Source organism: Mytilus edulis, unplaced genomic scaffold (genome assembly GCF_963676685.1).
Source record: "Mytilus edulis unplaced genomic scaffold, xbMytEdul2.2 SCAFFOLD_363, whole genome shotgun sequence".
Classification (NCBI taxonomy): Eukaryota; Metazoa; Mollusca; class Bivalvia; order Mytilida; family Mytilidae; genus Mytilus; species Mytilus edulis.
This window is the reverse complement of record NW_027267011.1, coordinates 21,700-30,553: the sequence shown is the minus strand read 5'-3', so window position 1 is coordinate 30,553 and position 8,854 is coordinate 21,700.

Genomic DNA, 8,854 nt, shown 5'->3' with positions numbered 1-8,854 from the left:
AAACAGACTGAACCCGAGTGCTTAGATGTCGCAAATTTATATACAAGGACGACACACTAAGACACACCGTGACACACATTTTGTATAAGAACATAGTAGAATTGACGTTCACTTGTGTGACGTCATGCCACCTGCACTTTCCCAAGGTTCAATGTGTGACGTAATTTGTCAACAATAATGGCGACGACAATATATGATACCAGAGCGTCGTACATGAAAATCAATGTACATAAAAAATAACGGGACTCCAAATTATAGACATGAATAATTTAAGATGCTACCACGGAATGCAAACAATAAATCGTAAAGGTAAGAACTCTTTATACATTACACATAAAATAAACGTTCAGTTGGAGTAATAATATGATCCTGACATTCCCGACACAGTTCATTATAATGATGTGATTTCACGACTATAAGTCCAGTAAATGCTTGAAAATTGTTTAGCCCTCCCACCGTTCATAAAAGAACTGTGATGGTTGTAAATCAATCTACCTATAAATTTAAATAACGAAACCGTTACACTATTATAGGTAAAAATTTAGAAAGACAAGGATTTACCAGGGCTATTAATTTGTAGTCCAGTTCTGTTTGTTGTTCTGTTGATAGACTGTCTAATCACTCTACCAGCACTAGTAGTTTTTTTGTAATGAAAATGGATACAAATCAGCTCTACCTATTTGCAAATGTCAATTAAGTGGCAGTAGAGCTACCATAATGTGATCGTGGTTATATTCTACTAATATACCACAGCAACCCATAGTTTCTCTCTAAAAGAAACTGCTATGATATTGTATGATTTTACCAAGAGAGGCATTAAACTGTATCTAATATTAAACACAACACAAGACCTGTCAAAATATAAGCTCATTATCACCACATTGTAAAACTTTGTCTCTTCTGACTATAAAACAGAACAAAATATAAATATAACTCCAAGAATCAACCTTAAAAATATTTAGCGATAAAAAACCAAAATATGATTAAATCTTTTATTATTCAAATGAATGCATATTTAAGATGCCAAACTATAGTTTGACCACTTCTTACGGAGATTCTGAACATTCTTGATGACATTCTTAATACTCATGTGTGGATCTTCCATCTGGATCTGTTGCTTACATAGTTGACCATTCTTAAAGAATTGCCACAACCTATGAAATTAAACAGTACTGAACAAAATACAATAAAAAGCAAATTGACAAAAAATCAGAACTCTAAGGAAAATTTAAATTGGAAAGTCTCTAATCATAAATGGAAAACAACTGTCGTATTCCTGTCTTGGAATAGGCATTTCCTTATGTAGAAAATGGTGGATAAATATAAACCTTGTTTTATAGATAGCTAAATCTCTCAATTTTATGACAGTCACATAAAATGTTATTATATTGACAACAATGTTTGAACAAACCAAACAGACATAATGGGTAAAAATGTCAACGGTCAAAAATACGGGTACAGAAGTCAACTTTGTTTTATAATCTTATTCACTATAACAACAAACAAATGTGACAACATAGAAAAACAAAATTGCATATAGACTAAACACAAAAAGTCATGCGCAAAATGTAAAAATGAAGAAGTAGACTAAAACATACATCATCACATCATATTAGCGGGATGCATAAGTATCGAACCACACAAAAAGAATTATAACCAAAAAAAAAATAAACAGTAAAGGTTAATAATTACAAAGTAAAAAAAGAAAACACTATAACATGTAACTAAGATGATAAACAATGTCAGTACCTAGAATCTATACTTCAAGACTATCATGTATTGTTTGAGGAGTTGATACGAAATAATTATAAACAAGGTCTTGGTATCCTCCAATGATATTTTTTTTTAGAAAAAAAGACGAGATGTTCTTCGGCATAAACGGAGAGTCTCTGGCATAAATAAGGCAACAGTAGTATACCGGTGTTCGAAATTCATAAATCGGTTAAGAAAAAAAACAAATCTGGGTTACAAACTTAAACTGAGGGAAACACATCAAATATAAGAGATCAACTGGTTCAGCAACTTTCTGCCCAGACACTGGTGTGGTTCATCACAAAGTCGGCAAACATAGCTACAATGTAAGTATAAAACTTTTGATGTGCCCATTGAATATGGGATGATACAAAGAAGTGGTCTTTAGCGGAAGAGAAATTAATCTACTTACTTCAAACTTTTAACCAGTTGTAAATTGTGTGCCCATGTCAGTAAACAATTTGAAAATCTACCAGTCAAATAATTGCAATCAATGCATCCACTATCCTTTCCAATCCAATTGATGGTAAAGCTATTGTTTGAGGATACCTCTATTGGTAAAGTGATAAAATAGCGATAATCTCCTTAGAAATGAATGGTATTTACAGACAAACTCTATCTATTATAAGGTTTCAAATAATTAAATCTACTTATTCGTTTACATTTGATGATTTACAGTTTGTATAAAATTTATTTCCTTTATAGCAAAACTTGTATTCGTTCAATTACTCTTCATAAAATATCGCCTTCGTTTACAAACATATATATATTCTTGGATGAGAAAATTGTCTCATTGACACTCATACCATCTTCTTATAAATGTATACACTGCTTTTATAATGAACTATAAGAATTAAAATACGCATTCACGTCCACAAAAAGGATTCAGAAACAAACAAGTGCTTATGTTAATCTGTCTCCTTGTTACCTTGATTTGTATATCCTTAATGAATTTATAAGATTTGGTCACCGGTTAACTACTGTTGTCCCTTATTCAAGGAGGTTATCTGTAAAATCAGTCATGTATTTGGCGCTATTTGCTTTTCACTAGGCGATGCAGAATCCCGTTGATTTTAGTACTCATCTGTTATGTGGCGATTTGGATGTTTGGTCTGGTCTCGTATTTGTAGGTCTAATATAAACCTACATGATCGCATCCGTTGTATTATCGAAGATAGATTAGACGATAAGGTATGATAGTCGCTTGTTAAAAACTGTTGAGATTATAAACAATCGAGATTCGTTTTTGGAACTGCAACACTCCGTCGATGAAAAATTATTTACTGTAAAGTCGGGGTTATTTTTGTTTTACATTATTACGGAAACTGTCACTTGAGAAGCTTTTGCGAAAGAAAAAAAACACGTTGAATTGGTTCTTTTGATCACTAGTACATTATTTGTAGACAACAATTTCTGTGATGATAGAAAAAAATTATCCGACATTTTGTTCTCATTGTTCAACAACCGCATTAATAAAAGTACGCATAAATAATAATTGGAATTTACAGTTATGTCCGTAGATTTCAAATTTTGCCGTCTTTATAATTCAAATTAAAGCTTTCTTATGAATCTGCAACGAAGTCACTTTGCCTCTCCTTGTCATTATTTACAGGAGAACCGTTCAAATAGGTACAAGTGTTGTCAAGTTCGTGAATAGATTGAATATATTATACTAGTCCTATTTATACAAAAGCTTTTAGGTATTCATCGCATTCGCACGAAGCTTTATTCATTACCCTTTCAAAACTTCATTCTCCGTTCAATTTATGTTTGGAAACCACTGTTTTACTAACCCTCATTCTAACTTATACAAACTTACAGCTATCATTTCGGATATTGCAATTCACAGAATTTTCAAACCAGTTAGCATTGGAAAAGAAATCATTACTTATACCTATATCAAACCAATTTCAACTTAAATTTTCAATTACAAACTCGCGTTTTGCAGGATTTTTATCTGGACACGTTATTACCGGTGGCCTCAACGTTGTCAATAACGCTTCCCTTCGAAATGAGTTATCCAAAGGTCCGAAAAATCGTGAGCCTAAATCCATCAATTGGAAATACAACATCAAAATACTGATGGATTCAGTCGAATATTATGCCAGGCAATGGGCTAAACGCAAGAATGAAGACGTAGATACTCTTTCCGAATGGATTCAGATTTTGAGGTCGTTGATACAAATCAGAATTAAGAAACTGAATGGGTCTATCAAGACAAATGATAGGTCAATCTTAAAGACCCAAATGTTGCAAAACACGTGTCCTATCTTTATGACAAGTATGTTGTTGTCCCTGCAGATAAAGCATCAACCAACTTCGTTTTTGTGTAATTTCAAGCAAAGATGAAGAACTGGATCTTCCATCACTGTATTGGATACCTAAACTACATAAGTGTTCTTACACATAACGGGTATATATTTCTGGGTCTTCCAAGTGATCCACGAAAACTCTTTCTGAATTATTAACATACATTTTATCAGCAATCAAAGCCGTGCTTCAAAGTTATTGTGAAACTGCCTATTATAGATGTGGCATGATTCAGATAAGATACTAAAAAATGTCAAAGATGTTTTAGAGTACATATAATCTAAGACTCTTTCATCTTGCAATAGTATTCAAACATTTGACTTGTCTACACTTTACACAAATATTCCCCATTAAATACTAAAAGACAAATTAAAAGAGTTGGTATTGCTTTGTTTCATAAAAAAGAATGGCTAACGTAGATAAAAGTACCTTGTTTAAGGGAGGGATAAATCCTACTTTGTAAAGAATAAATCTGATTCAAACAAAAACATATCTTAAACTGACATTATCAAGATGCTTGATTTCTTGATTGACAACATACTTGTTACGTTTGGAGGAAGTAATTTTCAACAAACTATCGGCATTCACATGGGAACTAATTGTACTCCTCTTCTTGCCGACTTGTGCCCTTATTCACACGAGGCTGACTTCATACAGAAACTTCAGAATCTTAAGAAGAAACAAAAGAAGTTAGCAATATCCTTTAAATTAACTTTTCGATTGAATTTTCCTCTGAGTTTAATATTTTTTTTAATTTTACTTTTCCCCCGCTATATAGATGATGTTCTCTCACCAAAAAAAATTAAAATTAGGTGACTTTGTTGAACGCATCTATTCAATCGAACTAGAGATAAAGGATTCAACAGATATAGTTAAGTCTGCCTCATATCTTGACTTACATAAAAAATAAATGACAACGAGGGTCGGTAACAAAATTGAACGCCAGAAGAGATGATTTCAGCTTTCCAATTGTGAACTTTCATTTCTGTGTAAAAACATTCCAGCAGCACCTGCATACGGAGTATATATCTCCCAATTGATACGATAGTCCCGGGCTTATATTTCCTACCATGATGTCCTTGATAGAGGCTTGTTACTCACAAGCTTAGGAAGCTATTAAACCAAGAGTTCCGAATGATGAAGTTGAAATCATCCATTCGTAAATTTTTACAGACACCATCACGAGTTGGTTGGCCGTTATGGAATGTCCGCTTCACAGATGATATCGGATATGTGCCTGAAATCGTAATACAATACTGTTCCCTTTTCACAAAAGTGACAAACCGAATTAAAGACTATGTATCGGGTTTGTATTAACATCAGCAACACGACTAGTGGCACAAGTGGATCAAGATCTGCCTACCCTTCCGGAGCACTTGAGATGACCTCCAGTTTTTGGTTGGGTTCTTTTGTTTGTATTTTCTTTAGACCATTCAAAAAGATAAAGAATTAAACATAAGCACAAAGATTAGAATAACGGTATAATGTTCTATTGTGTAAGGTTTTATATTGAATATGTTTAACTTGATGCATGTCAAATTATTAATTCAAGTATTTAAAATTGGCAAATGATTACATGTACTATTGTACTCATATGTCTCGTAGGGTTTTGAAATATCGCTGAAATATGTTAGTCTATATTTATATTTCTGGTGTAATGATGAAATATCTAAACCTAGGAAAGAACAGTTATTGCTGTTCACATTAGATTTGGTCAAAGTAAGTTCCTCAGGAAGCTGGTTAATCAAAGTTTTAACCTTTAAATTCATTTCGTTTACGGTATCGGTAGAGATGTATAAGTGAAAATTCACGTCCTGTTTTTATTTATATAACATTTAATACTGCTGTTTCATAAAAAAAATTTAGTACGAGTTTGAATAAAATGTGAAAATCGTAATAGAAAATTATTATAATTTATATTTTCCCGTTACGTCCTAGTATTCTCACATCCCTATGTATAGCATTTCAAATGATATTATTTTACAAGTAAGATATCGCTTACTCGTAGTTTAAACCATGCAAAACAATTTTTGAAATGGCATATAGCTAACGGGAAAAACTTTTTTAATGAATGATATGAATGCCCTTTGTCATTCAATTACTTTACCTGTAGAAAACAATTTACCTTCCGCATTCAATTGATACAATAACATATGAGGTTAAGTGAGTATTCATTCAATTTGTATCTTTTTTTAGAATCATTTAGATAATTGAGACTTCATCAACTATGATGTTGTTCTGTATATTGGCATCTGTAAGTCACTGGTGATTTAGCGGAGCGAACTAGATTCGCAGGTTTACATTGTAATATGTGGTCGATATTTTGTTTTGACAATGAAGAAACACCATAATTTCTTAATACCAAATTAAAATTCTTGTTTAAGTACCATAACTAATTTTTTCTAATCAATAAAAACTATAACTATGAAACGTAATGTGTTTTTTTAGGCAAGAAATAAACAGACCTAGTAAACTAATAAATAATGCTGCAGTTTTCACGAAAAGGAAATAAATTATAGAATAAACAACAGAAAAAACAACAACAAATATTTGTTGAAAGGATATCAGTAGATCACGGTAAGGTATCAAGTCTTAGAGTTTATAAAACAGGAGATATGGTACATATATAGCATTTCAAAGTATCGTTGGATTTTTAAGAACATGACTTTTTTGTATATATTTTGTTCAATGTGTCTCATTAGCCAAATGATATGACTGGGTATTGATTGTTTTATGTATAATTATTTGAATGTTATTATATAATATGTATGTCAATCAATATGTGACACAATAATAAAATAAATTATCATTATGTATTTGTCAGTACGGGTATACAATATGTCAGTATCACAAAGTATATATATATATATATATATAGCAATGGTACCTAGCGGTAGCATACGGTTAACATAAGGTATTTTTCATATCGCTTTACTATATTTAGGTTTAAAAAGGAATTTAAAGCATGTTGATAAAAAAAATAAAGCTTTATATTAAACATTTGAATTATGTCACAAATTTCGAAATAATGAACCAATGAATATTTAAGTTACTATCCTTTAATTAGAGTATTGTGAAACAGCTGAAATGAATGTAATGTTCGTATATTTTTACTTAGAAGTGGAAAATCTAGTGTCAATAAAACATTACCTCCCCTGAAAACACTGAACTTTTAAATGTTTGTCCTGTGCTCAGAATCTTTGATTTGGAAAATAGGCATCTTTTAAGAATGGTTGTCTAATTTGCAATCATACCAAAGGAGTAGGTCCAGTAAGACCTCTTTTTGACCCCAAAATATAGCTGTTTTTCAAAATTGTTAAAAATGGTAACTCTTTAAACTGGAAAGTAGAATGATTCTGCTACAAAAATATGGGCTGTTTTTGACAATACAATGCACACATATCGGGTACAAGCATCATTAAGTTTTGTTAAATTACTGAAATCTTCACAATTTTAGCATTTTAGTTAAATTTTAGATGGTTTACGTCTTAAGTGAAAGTGGTCGCATTTTTGTTCATTCTTAATACTGAAATGGAAGTTGTATTTGATGATAGTACTTATCTATACTATTAAACGAGAAGACCTCATTTTTGGTGTCGCTTCTCTTCCTTCCACAATAAATCAATCATCATGCCTCTGTGTCCTATAGGTAACATGCATAGTCGCATTTGTCATCCTTTCTTATGATTGTTCAGATTGAGTTATTTTTGGAGAAAAACGACAAAAAAGGGGTCCGGATATGATTCCGTCATCACACTGTCTTTTAGTCATAGATAAGACATCCGGTTTGAAACATGCACAAATACAACCAATCGTATAATAGATAACAAAAATGAAAAACGGATAAGTCAATCAGAGTGTTCTCCATATCATGGTGTTTAGATAGCAAGAATCAAAACTATTATACCTCCTTAGTCTTGGAGAGGACAAATATTTTTCGCGTTTATCTACATGTAATCTACAATTATTCTACTTAAATATATAGAGACTCTGTATTTTGTCAGGAAATTTCCATGTTAGTATAGAAAGTTCCGGATTCTGTTTACTGTTTTCTTTGAAATTTTTACTATTTATAAAGGGGTCATACCACTTGCATATATATTAAAATAAGTAAAACATGCTCAACGTCATCTAAAACTACCTCGACCAAAAACTTAACCTGAAGTGGGACAGACGGACGACCGAACAAACGAACGCACGGATACACAGACTAGAAACCATAATTATATTTGGCCATAATTGGGGCATACAAATTTATTGTTAAAAGGGAAAATAGTAATTTGGCAAAAATGAAAGTAAGGTAGAGATTAGAGGGAAGCAGGGCCTTTTTCGGGGCGGTGGGATCGAGTGTTTTTAAGCTCGGGATTTGGGAATTGATCCTTACGGGATCCGGGAACATATTTTTCGATTTCGCCGGATATGAATTTCTTTAAATTCTGCATCTCGGGATTTCAAGGTTTTAAGCCCGGGATTTCGGGATCAGGACCCCTCCAACATCCCCTCAAATTAGCCTTAGTCGGTGTTAGTCATTTATACATGATTTAAATCCTACCATTGGCATGTTAATAAGGCTCTAAAAAAAGCACTGATGGATTGTCATAGAAGCATATTTTTTAGACTATCAGACTCTGGTCTATAAGCAGTTACATTTCTTTCATGTTTGAAACGGTGCAAATTAATTTGATTTGACTTTTACAAAAAGAAGCATTGTAGCAAAGTAGAAGAATAATTATGGTCGTAGGCCAGAAACACGAATATAATTGATTTTAACAGAAAGGAACCAAATATCTGA